The following is a 13,351-nucleotide window of genomic DNA, read 5'->3' as shown; positions in this document are numbered from 1 at the left end:
TACTTTTTTTTTCTTGAAGATTCACTGAATATGAGGGAAAAGGTCAAATCAGAAAACAACTTTTTTTTCTATTTTTACAGAACTTTCAAATGCCACTTAGATGAGTTGTCTGAGGATTAAAGGCAGTAATTGAAATGAAACCACTTCCATGTGTTCAGCAAGCACCAGTCATTATTAACTGTTATTGACATCTCTTATCAACTGTGTCACTCTGCACATGGGACTTTTATGAGGCTTTTTCTTTCAGACAATTTGCTTGTGGAGACTGGGACAGATGGCCCCCAAGTCATAATCATTCAACATACAAATTTTCAGTTTTACAATGATGTGCAAGCATTCCATAGATGCCAGGCCTTGAATTTTGTTCTTTTTTGTGCATGATCCTGCTGGTGGCAGACAGTGAGCCACAGCTCCCAGAGAGTTAGGTGTCCCAATATCAAACATCTTACAATAGAGTTAGTATTACTGCTCTAATATTATATTATATTTGTGATACAGTTTCACACAACAAATTTGCATTTAATTGTTTCATTATTCTTGCAAAACCTGAAAATCTTAACATTTTTTCTGTTAATCTTTTAAAGTTAAATTTTCTAAAAATTGAAATATCACTTTCCCTATCTTGGGAGAGCCCCCTACTCCTTCTCAAATTGATATCCTCTTTTCTATTATTATTATTCTACATATAAATGTATAAACTTATGAATATAGCCTGCCAAGTCTATTTAGTGTGCCTTGTGTGTATATGATTTCAGGAATGACCGCTTTGTATTAGACAGCCAGTTAGGGGTTCGTCTTTGGAAAAGGTCAATTCTCCTTCTCTCAGGAGTCATTAGTCGCCTATAGTTCTTTGTCTAGAGGTAGGTTCCTGTGAGATTATCCCCTTCCATGTTAGCATGTCTATAGATGTAGAAAGGAAATCATGCCTGGTATGAAAAACAACCAACTACTTGGTAATAGTAAGGTCATGGATTTTTGCAAACATCTGCTACTTTCACATTACTAGACCAGCATAAGTTGTAAGTCACATTCTATAACTTAACCTTATACACACAGATAAATGTAGCTCTGATCCCTCATTAAAGAAGTTTCTCTTTATAGCAAATGGAGACCAGTATACAGAAGCCACAACATCATAAATCAGAGATCAGCTAATCGTGTGGAGCCCAGGCCCAATAGTTACATCTGTAACACCATTCCTGCACCTAAGTCTCAGGAAACACTGGGAAAAAATGGTGAAAATATGGTAAGAGCCAGAGGACTAAGAAGTCGTCTGTGAAATTGTATCTCCTAGAAAAAAGAGGGAAGCTACCCTCATGATACCTCAAGAATATGGCTCTCTTTTCTGTTAATGTTATTTAAGAAAAAAATATGATTAATCAAAGGTTTCTATTCCAAGTTCAGTGCTATTTTGCACTCACTGTTCTGTGAAGTTTTTGAAATTTTAAATGAACTTAATGCTTACTGGGTATTTATAACCCCATGTCTTATCACAGCACTTCCTGTAAAGCTGTGGTCTGCAGGAACCAGCTGAGGAATTCTACCAGTCACTTCTTAGCTTGAGTTTGGACATGGCAGGAGTATTTTTAACAAAAAAAGTTAAATATTGAAAATCTGGCCTCCTCCAACTGATATCAAATATCTAGTGCCTAAATTCATCCGCAAGCCCATGGAAGTTTCTCAGTAGTAACTCAATATTTAACAAATATCCTGATTCCTAAACATTTCTCCATATTTGGAGACAAAAGTTATTAATTGTGAATAATATAAAAATTCTATGTAGTTGATGAGAACTAAGAATGTTTCTATTATTTTTTATGTTAATAAAAATTACATCTACATTGTAATTGTAAAAGTTATTCATTTTTTAAATAAAGCCCCATGAAAAGTATGACATGTCTTATCTCTATTTGCCTACATGTTTTAGCCAGATTCCTACCATCACTTTACTGAGATGTTGAAAACAGTTCCCTTATCCTAAAACTTCACTATCATATTTTCATGCTTATGACTTTAGAGAACTCGACTTCTCTCCTGTGACTCCCTAACCCTGAAAGTGTGGTCAACAAACACACAGGCATTCTCCTAACAGCTAATTTGAACGGCATCATCAAATATCAGTATAATCATTATATGCCACGTGGGGGCTTCTGGGGACAACAGTTGACCTTGAGTGTGGATGAGAATTTTACTCTCCAGAAACCATTGGAATATCCCTGCTGTTTTGTTTTCCATGGAAGTTAAGCATGTACTTCCTGGGCTAAGAGAATGAGGGAGGAAGGAAATAAGCATCTTTTGTGCTTCCAAAGTTAGGCAAGTGCTTTACATGCAACAGTTGCTTCATCTTACTGCCTTCCTCCTTACTACTGCCTATGGATACAGTTGTCCGTCAGTATCCCCCATGTTGGGCAACTGAAGCTTAGGAAAGCTAAACAACCCATGCAAAGTCATTCCCAGAGTAACTAGAAAATATAGTGATATGAGCAAGAAATGCAAAAGATGAGAAGTGTATAGAAGATAGTAAATGATACTAAATGTGTATGTACACCTATGTAAGTGAATGTGAATGTAAATATTTGTGTGTGTGTGTGTGTGTGTGTGTGTGTGTGTGTGTGTATGTACAAACCTTGGTGCTATAGCTAGAATGTAGCTTGTCCTCAGGGTTTATAAGTTGGAAGCCTGACCTTCATTGTAGATATGGTGGAAGGTAGAGTCTCTAAGAGGTGAGGCCAAATAGGAAATCCTAATAAGAGCCATCTAGAGTGAGCTACTTAAGAGGGAGCTGGTTAGAAGGCCCCTCCTGAAATGTGCATCTGTTCTTGTCTTCCTATTTTTAAGTTAAAATGTTCTTTCCATATCTCCAGCTGGCACGATGCCATCACAAGAGGCTGACTCTGCCCTAACTAAATAAACTTGTATTCTTAAGTAGCCTAGCTCAAGTAGTTCATTATAATAATAAGATGCTAACTACTGAACTGGACATTTAAAATGAGGCGTTCTAGATTCTTAAATTGTTTTTAAAGGATATATATCAGAAGCACATTAAGTGTAACACATTGTGTTTTGTCAGACATGCCAAGAAACTTGCCCCAAATCACACAGTAAATAGAAGATTGGCTATTTAAAGCCAAGTCTGTCTTAATTCTATGCTACTTTGAAAGGCATAAATCCAAATAGGGGCCAATATACCTCACCTGACAGTTTTTATTTGCAATATCTCTCTCACACCCTGAGTAAACTAAAACCATGACCATGTTGCAGATTGCTGACAACCCAGTGCATGACTTGGCTAATTATGAGATTAACAATCAAGTTAGAACACTGAAATTCAGCAAGATTTTGCTTTGATGCAACGGGGCCACAGTAATACAGTATATTAAAGTTGGTGAAGCCCATTAGGAGCAAGGAAAGTACGGAAGCCCATTAGGAGTCAGGCACTCACAGGAAAAGAGGCATGTTTGACACAGTGCAGCCAGCTTAAACACCATGAAAATGTATTGGTGGCAGTGCACACCTGTTCTGAGCCCTGAAAAGAATGAAGCATGACGTGGAGACAATATATGGCCCACCCTTACTTTTTCCATTAGATGTGTGTCCTTTGTTTATGATAGTGGAGGAGTCAAGACAGGCTTTGGGTGACTGACTCTCAAAACTGGAGGAACCCAAAGCTATCATTGGCAGAAGGATGATGTGTGGCATGGTAGAAGTTATCCCTGAGTGAAGAGGAGAGAGTAGGGAGAGACAGCAAGAATGGAAAGGAAAAAAGGAAAGAGAAATGTTTAGAATCATTACTCATAGTAGACATCATTCATAAGTTAGTTAATTTAACTTGCGTGGCCAACTTATGATGTACATAGTATCTTCATTTTATAGACCAGATACTCAGATTTTAAGAGTAATTTGGTCTCATAGATACTAAATAATGCAGCTGGATTCAAATATAAGGCACTGTCACTCAATTTAATGAAAGACAAAGTTATTATTTATTGTTTTTTTAATTATTTTCAACATGAGACTCTGAATATTTATATCGCATTTATGGTTCATGGGAATATTTTAAAATAGGTAGTGGAATCCCTTTTTACTAAATTTAAAAAAAAATCAAAGATTCAAAAGGCATTCTGGTCTTTTTCAAAGCCATGCTTATAATTATGGTTTTAAGATTTGAAAACTGGTATTCCTGATTCCAAAACCTATGGGCTTTTTTCTCCCTATTATACTTCCACCTTTGAAGATAATCTGCTTCACAAGATAAACTGTCATTTAAGACCACAGGTCTCCTTTCTAAAATTGCAAGTACTTCTACCAGCTTGGAACTCTTGAAGTCAAGGACTCAACCACATGAGTAGCCTAAAAGTATTTCTATTATTAATAATAAAATAATTTTCTCCCTTTCAACATTTTCTTAAATTCCGGGTCTTGTATGTGAGGGGAAAAAAATATTAAAGCCATTGGGAAGGAACCTGGTGGTGTATTAGCGCAGAGAAGTGCCTTTTTTCCAAAGCATACTTCTGAAAAGACTGACATTTTAGAAATTTAAGAATTATAAAGCTCAACCAGCTCAGAGTCTTAGACAGTGCCAGAGAAATATATAATGGCTGTTTTATGCATACATGATATAAAGTCAGGGACAGAAAGCAAGGCTCATTCTCTGGCACGTTGACATCTGTACTTGGCAAGTTCAGTTAGAAAGAAAATGTCACAGGAACATAATGCACATATTCAGAACTAGACCTGCTCATCTCATTTAATCTTTACAACCTTAGAAGAACCTTCAAGTGCAATGAAATGATTGGTTCCTCTCACCGTTAATAAATGAGAAGGCGAGAGTTTGGACTTAACAGCGAATTCTGCATTCAAAAGTAAAAGCATGATGAATTATTTTTTATTTATTTTTTTATTTTACAATACCATTCAGTTCTACATATCAGTCACGGGTTCCCCTATTCTCCCCCCTCCCACCCACTCCCCTTAACCCCAGCCCACCCCCCATTCCCACCTCCTCCAGGACAAATCCTCCCCTGAGGACTGTGATCAACCTGGTAGAATCAGTCCAGGCAGGTCCAGTCCCTTCCTCCCAGACTGAGCCAAGTGTCCCTGAAGCATGATGAATTAAACAGACTCCTATGATTGCTCATGTCTATCTGTTTTCTACACCTTCCTCATCTCTTGGTTTATACACTAAAATCAAAGTTATCATTGAATAAAGTAAGGGAAGAGATGTGAAAATGAAAAGGTAAACTAAAAATCAATCTGATAATTAAAATGCTTCCTTTTACTGGGCCTCTGCCTCTCCTGTGGAAAATGGGGGGGGGGTATTTTTTGTAAGAAGCTGCATAAATTGTCCTAATGGATATGAGTTTGAAAGACACATAGGTGGGGAAAATCAGCATCATTTTAGTCTTCTGTAGATGAGTTCCAACTCTCTTGTCTTGTGGCTGTTCATCTCGGGGCTAAATATTACATCTATCTGCACCTCAACACCCTCAACTTTCAAATAGGAATAAAAATATCTAACCTGTGAATTACTGTGGCTTTAGTGGGAAAGAATGTGTTAAAAATGCCCTGTGCAGTTCCTGAGAAAACATATTCAACACATTTTACTGCCTTGCATTTCCTTTTTGGGATGGATTGTGTGATACAGACAACTGACTTCTAGAGTATAAATCTCCTTATCCCCATTCTTGTTTCTGATTTTTTCCAGATAAGCAAAATGAGTGTGACTAAATCTACGAATGAGAATACAGATTAACTTAGGAAAGAAAGAGGAACTTCAGAGAAAGATTGGAGCTGCAAACCTCACTAGTGTTAAATCCAATTATTTACTGAAGAAGTATTTATTGGGAACTTGCTAAGAGCCAGGTCTTGTTCTTACTGTCAAAAACAAATAGGAATGTAAAACCTCTGTCCCCAAAAAGTTAAAAGTAGAGACAGATATGCAAGAACCAATTTAACATTAATTATTATTACTGTGTGTATGCATGTGGTGTGTGTCAGGAAGGGGGAGGAGAAGCTTGTGTTTGCCATGACATTCAAGTGAGCAGCAAGGGACAGCTTTGGTGAGTCAGTTCTCTGCTTCCACTGTTGATTCTGGGGATTGACGTGAGGTTCTCAGGCTTGAGAGACAAGCACGTTTACCCACTGAGCCATCTCACTGGCCCAAGCATCCTTTTATTTTATTTTATTTTTAAATTTCAATGCATTGCCAAACACAATGTGCTGGGCAGGAAAAGGATCGTGCGCACACACACCTTTAACTGAGTAGGCTGCCAGGAGCAGTAGCATGGAAGCTGAGAAGAAGTTATGTATATTTTTCCCAATGGTAAACGAAATGACAGTGGATGCACCTCTAGTACTTTGTTCTGAGAATTGGATGAATAGATGTAATTAGATGTAGTTAGAATCCACTGTGACTGCACCTTGGACAAACCAGCAATACATATGTAGGCAGGGGAGAGAGGCAGAGAACCCTTGTGAGGGAAGAGTGGTCTGTGTACATGTGATTCATCCAGTGACAGCTCTCTTAGGAAGCTGCTGCAACTCAACACTGTTGCTTAACCACCTGCTCTGCCTAGGAATATTCTTTGATAATCTCCCCCTTTCTTTTATGCTCAGCCACTGTTTACTCCCTAAGGCATTCTTCTGGAGGTACAGTGTTCCTCTCTATGGATACCAGCAGAGTGTGTTGTCATAGTCCATATTGCCTCCACAGTACCAGTTACTACCAAATTCTCATCCTGCCTTTGAAAGCCACCTTTTCTTTATTTCCCCAAATTACATACAAAGGCTGAAGATTCATCAAGAAGAAAGGTCAGTGGTTAATGGGAGTAGCAAGAATGTTAATAGCAAGCACCTTCCTTTTTTTTAAATTTTTTTCTTTATTAATAAATTTCCTACTCACTCCACATATCATCCACAGATCCCCCCTCCTCCCTAATCCATAACCCCAACCCTCTTTCCCAAGCCATCCTGCATCCCCATATCCCTCAAATCAAGGTCTCCCATGGGGAGTCAGCAGAGCCCAGCATACTGAGCCTAGGCAGGTCCAAGCTCCTTCCCACTGCACAAAGGCTGCCCAAGGTGTCACACCACAGGCACTGAATTCCCAGAAGCCTGCCCATAGACCAGGGACAGATCCTGATCCCCCTGCCTGGGTGCCCCCCAAACAGTTCGAGCCAAACAACTGTCTTCCGTATCCAGAGGGCCTACTCCAGTCCCATGGGGGCTCCACAGCCACCAGTCCACAGTTCATGGGCTTCCACTAGTGTGGCCTGTCATCTCTGTACGTCCTCCCATCGTGATCTCGACATCCCTTGCCTGCAGAATTCCTCCTCTCTCTCATCAGTTGGGTTCCTGGAGCTCAGCCTGGAGCCTGGCTGTGAATGTCTGCATCTGCCTCCATCAGTCACTGGACAAAGGCTCTGTGATGACAGCTAGGTTATTTGCTAGAACAGTCACCAGAATAGACCAGTCCAGGCACCCTCTGGACCACTGCCAGCAAATCAAGGTGGGGTCATCCTTGTGGATTCCTGAGAGCCTTCCCAGAACACTGCCTCTTCCTATTCCCATGATGTCCTCATCTATCATGGTATCTTCCTCCCTGCCCTCCTATTCTGTCCCTGTTCCAGCTCGACCCTCCCATTTCCTTGTGTTCTCATCCCCCACTCCTCGCCCTCTGCCACTCCTCACTCCTAGTTCGTTCATGTAGATCTCATTCACTTCTCCTTTGCAGGGTCATCCATGTGTTCCTCCTAGGGTCTTTCCCTGTTAGCTAGCCTCTCTGGAGTTGTGGGTTGCAGTCTGGCCATCCCTTCCCTCACATGTAGTATCCACTTATGAGTGAGTACATACTATGTTTGTCCTTCTGAGCCTGGGTTACCTCACTTAAGATGATATTTTTTAGTTCCATCCATTTGCCTGCAAATTTCATGATATCATTGTTTTTTGTTTGTTTGTTTGCTTTTGCTGAGTAGTACTCCATTGTGTATATGTGCCACATTTTCTTTATCCATTCTTCAGTTGAGAGGCATCTAGGTTGTTTCCATTTTTTGGCTGTTATGAATAATGCTGATATGAACATAGTTGAGCAAGCACCTTTCTTACAGAGTTTATAAAGCCCCAGTAGCTCAGAGAAACTGAGACTGGGAAAAACAGCTGAGTGTTTCAGGATTAGCCTACTGCCTCCTTTGGAAGAAGATATCACATAAGGAATGTAATTCTTATGCAAGTTAGGAAAAGAACAATTTTTAGTACACACGCACATATATGTGCACGCATTTGCATACACACACACATACACACACACACACACACACACACACACACACACACACACACACACACGTCCTTATCTCTAAGTATGCCCACACTGTTATTTCACATTTTATAATTTGTCCTGCCTCAACTGAATGTACCAGGCTTTGCTGAGTCCCCGTGGGAGGCCTTATCCTTTTGGAGGAAAGGATGGTGGCTGGGTTGGGGGCAAGGTTGGGGGTGGGGAGTGAGAGAAGGCATGAGAGGGGGGTCTGTGGTTGGTATGCAAAATGAATAAATAATTTCTTAAGTAAAAAATAATAATTCCAATGTATTTTCAGTTAGGTGTGGAAACTCCCACCTCTGTTCTTGTCAACCTGGAAAATGCATTTTTTTCTCTAAGAACTTGTTAGATCTTTTCTGACTTCCCATTCTCACTGTCTCAGCACTCTTGCCTATCAGGGCTCTGCCCCAAAAGCCAGTGGCATGGATTTCTGTCTATGTTCTTGACCTTCACCTGGGCTAACGAACTTCAAAGGCAAACTGCAGCTCCCATACTGCTTCCTCTTTACTCTGTTGGGAATCATTCCCTGAGAGTTGTGAGCAGAGTTGAGGAAAATCCTGGCTTTGCGACTCATTGCCTGTTTGACTTAAATTGAACAAATTCGCCAAATGAAGTATGTCTGTCAAAGGAGGACAACACTGAGGGGCCAAGAGACTTCTGAGGGAAAGCATCCTGCTTAATCCTTGACACAGCTATTCTCACATATATCCAGCTTGATGAGTGTTTGCTTTGATATGCAAATACACAAGACTTTGCATGGTCTCCCTTGGAGTAGGGGTAGGATCAGTGTATTTTATATGCTAGAAGGAAAATGAAACAAATTTTGACAATTAAATTGGGAAATGTATTGCTTATTAGTCCTACCCCCTGCCAATATTTCTAGGCCCTCTTGCCTCAGGTAGATCTGTGTCTCCTAGGCCCCTTGAAGGTGGTTCAGGACATGTAACTTTTTGCTTTAATGGAATGTGAGCAGTAGGGATGTACACACTTTGGGGGTCAAAACTCTAAGAGCTGGTATCAATCCACCTACATGCATTCACTCTCTCCAACTGCTGTGTGGCTAGTGATGTCTCAGGTGGTGACTGTTTCAGCAGTCTGTGTCCTAGAGGAAAGACACTGCACAGCAAGAGTACAAACATTCTTGTATGGGAGAGCCACTCAACCTTTGAGGCTCTTGATTACCCTGAGCCATCAGGGCTGGGGATATGACTTAGCAGGTAGACTTGCTATATAAGCCCAGAGTGGAAATCTTTGCACCAGCATAAAAGGCCAGGTATTTCTAACTCTATAACTGTGGGAAGCTAAAACAGAAATATTAGTAGAACTTTATGACAGCCTAGCTCCAGGATGAATAAGAAACACAATCTCAATAAGAAATATATGGCATGGACTTATAGAGCAAAATACCCAGTATCCTCTTCTGATATCCATATGTTCACATACACACACACACACACACACACACACACACACACACACACACACACACAAAACCATGGACTACTGAGCAGTTGATTATGTGAGTGTGTATCATCCAATTTCATGAATCTTTTAAAAGCAGAGACATTTCTTGGTTGGTAAAGAAGTAAACTATACTCCAGTCAGGAGGGGGACCAGGGAGATGGCAGAATCCCACTGTTGAGTTGAAGGAGGCCACATGTGCAAATCTGAGAAGCTGAGTATAACAGTAAACCACCAGCTGGAAATAAATTGTTTACCAATACTCTGAATAAATATGGAGTAAATTTCTCACCCAACATCTGAGGCTAACTGATGGAGATTGCATCCCTGTAGGTCCCCACAAGAGAACTGAGGCAGATAATGATGCCTGATCTATAGAATATGAGCTATAAAGAGGATGAGCTTTAAACTACTCAGTTACTATATTACCCTCCACAACCTAGCCTATCTAGGCTTACACACAATTCAGATTTGTGGTAGAGGCTATGCCACTGAATGAATGGTATAAAAACACAGGCAGTGTCTAAAGGCATTTGCTTTTACAGAGCCTAAAGATATGGCTGACACATGGTATGTGCTTATTACTCAGATAGAGAGAACAAGATTAATACAATGTCTTTAGCCAAGTATCTAAAAAAATCATGGCATTATAATGACACACAATTCATTATACCACAAATGTACCACAATTCTGAGATATTAGAGATGATCACTCTTTTCTGCATTCTTTTCAAAGAATATATCTATGTATATGTGTATGCACACACACACACATACACACACACACACACACACACACACACACACATACACACATATGTAGGGCATTTATATTTTAATTACTTGAGAGGCTGTCTTTGGATTCCCAAGCATGGTAGAGTCTCAATTATATTTGTTCAATGCATCTTCTAGTCTTCAAGAAACTTTTTCAACTCTCAGTTAAATGATTGTGGTTGAATTCTGATTGCTGAATCAGGAGACAGAAATCATCATTTGTTGTTGTTGTTGTTGTTGTTGATTGTGCTTGCTTTTTGGGAGACTGTAGTTCTGATGCACAGCAAGCACACTGAATGTACAATGCAAAATCAGACAGAGAGGAGCAGCAAGCCAGGAGTTTTCAGTTAGTGGAGGAGGGGAATGTTGGTAGGCTACTAGGAACAGTTTAAGGAATATCAATGTTCAGAGGAAGTCTGATCATCAGGGATCAAGGGGTTAACAGACAAGCAAGGCATTTCATGTAGCAATGGCTAACTTTCAGATTGGACTGGTAGAAGGAGTTCTAGAGAAACTTAACTGAGCGAGAAGCATTCCAGGCTGACCATGCTGGTATTCTCTCAGCATGCAGTTTGAGAAGTATAACCTCATCCAAGAAAACAAACTAATAACAAACAAGCAAAAAACAGTTGTTTATGGATCAAGAAATCAGGTAGGAGTGTGAGGAAAGAAATTGACTTTACAACTCATAAGGTTCTAGATAACTGAAATATTATGAATTGACTATGAAATGTATGCTCAAAACTTCATTGCAGAATCCTAGGTTCTAACCTGGCTGGTAGTACTGTTCTTGAGAAGTGGTGTAAATTTTAGAAAGTAGGGCTAAGCTGGAGAAAGGGGATCACTGGGAGTAGGTCCCTGGTTAGTTCCTGTCCCTTTTCTGTCTATCTTATTTACGATGAGGTATGGAGCCTTTACTACATGTTCCTGTCTTCATGATAGCCTGCCTCACCGGGTGCCTGGAATCAACAGAGCCAAGGACTTCACATTTACACATCTGAAACTATAAGCTAAAATACATACTTCAGTCTTTTATGTGATTCTGTCAGGTATTTGATTACAGCAATGAAGAGTCTAACTAATATGTATATTACATTCCTGGTGTAAATCTTCAGGTTACATGTGATTCTTGTTTGTCTGAATAGGAAGTCTTAGGGGTGGTGCTAGAGCATTTCCGTTTTGAAGATGAAAACATGAAGCAGAGAGCCTAGGGGTTATAACGCTAGGTCCAGGATCATAAGTCTAGTCAGTAGTCAAACATGGAAGTCTGAGATGTAAGGCTTCCCTCTTCCATATCATCACCATGTGAGGAGATGAAAGACACAAATTGGAGGTCATAGGTGGAAGTTTAGATTTGATGCTACTATTTTGAAGCTAGGATAACCAGACCAAGTTTATTAACCTCTCCAGGTTTTAATGGTATTCTTTCCTACCCATCTATGCAATTAAAATTCCAGCCCCATAATTAATGACAGGTTTCTATTGGTGATGATAAAAAGAATTCAACAGAGGACATTTTTGACATATCCTGTTGGCCTGTGCCTCTTTGATTATTGATTTGGACACTGACTAAACCTTTCATCTACCCATGGAGATCTCAGACTAGCTGGGAGGGTTAGAGAAAGGGGGAGGTGGGAGGGTGAATTTCTGCTTGTCTTACTCTTCCTGTGCCTGTTTGCCTGCTGCAGAATGAAGATAATAGTGCTTCCCTTACAGGGTTTTTACAAAGATAAAATGAGATCACTTCTGTAAAGATGCTCTACAAATGTAATGAGAGGGCATGTCAGGCATTGTTATTCTTCCAGATCTATCATTCCACAGAATAAAGGCAGGAAGAATCTCAAAGCTGAAGCATTGTTGGGAGGCAGATTTGTATTTCCAATGGTCCTCCTTGGCAAGCCTAAAAGTAGTTTCAACCTGAATCAGTAGTGAAGCAATTTCAATTTCACTTTAAATCAGAGATGTCAAAACCTTGTGATTTAGACTCCCAGGAAATACCACTAGTGCTGTCTGCCTGGCCTCAATTCTAATCAAGTACCCAGTGCTTAGTTGAAAGTGAGGAAATAATGGCCTCAATCATGCCCCAAGCCTTTTGAGACAGTCAAGCCTGCTTCTTGAAGATCTCTATGGTTTGGAGATCCAAATTCATTACCACTGTCTCCAAACCTGTATAGTCTGAACACTACATTATCTTTTTGTTAAAAAAAATAATACATTTCATTTATTCTTTGAAGTTTCCATAGATTTATACATTGTATTTTGAACATACTCATCCACCACCACCCATCCGTCCTGCAACTCATCCTAGTGACCCCCATCTGCTCTTCACAACTTCATATATTTCTTTTTTGTTATTAATAACCCCTTGAGTTCAATTAGTGCTGTGTTGAGGGACATGGGTATAAAGCTATCCAATAAGGGTCCTGTGACCCTTCCTTTAACCATGCTGAAATTTTATTTCTGGTCATGAGTCTAGTCTTTAATAGCTGAGCTTGGGCTGGAGAGATAGCTCAGATGTTAAGAGCACTGACTGCTCTTCCAGAGGTCCTGAGTTCAATTCCCAGCAACCACATGGTGGCTCACAATCATCTGTAATGAGATCTGGTGCCCTCTTCTGGCCTGCAGTCATATATGCTGCATACATAATAAATAAATAAATGTTTATTAAAAAAACATAGCTGAGCCATTTCTCCAGTCTCCAACTGGAACTGGCTTAATTATGTACCGGTAACAAGAGCTGCTATGAGCTCATGTGCACAACAGATATGCCATATACAGAAGTCATCATATTCTGATTTT

This window comes from Peromyscus maniculatus, chromosome 20 (assembly GCF_049852395.1).
Source record: "Peromyscus maniculatus bairdii isolate BWxNUB_F1_BW_parent chromosome 20, HU_Pman_BW_mat_3.1, whole genome shotgun sequence".
NCBI classification, from domain to species: domain Eukaryota; kingdom Metazoa; phylum Chordata; class Mammalia; order Rodentia; family Cricetidae; genus Peromyscus; species Peromyscus maniculatus.
The sequence above is the reverse complement of the archived record's forward strand: the minus strand, read 5'-3'. Positions refer to the sequence as shown.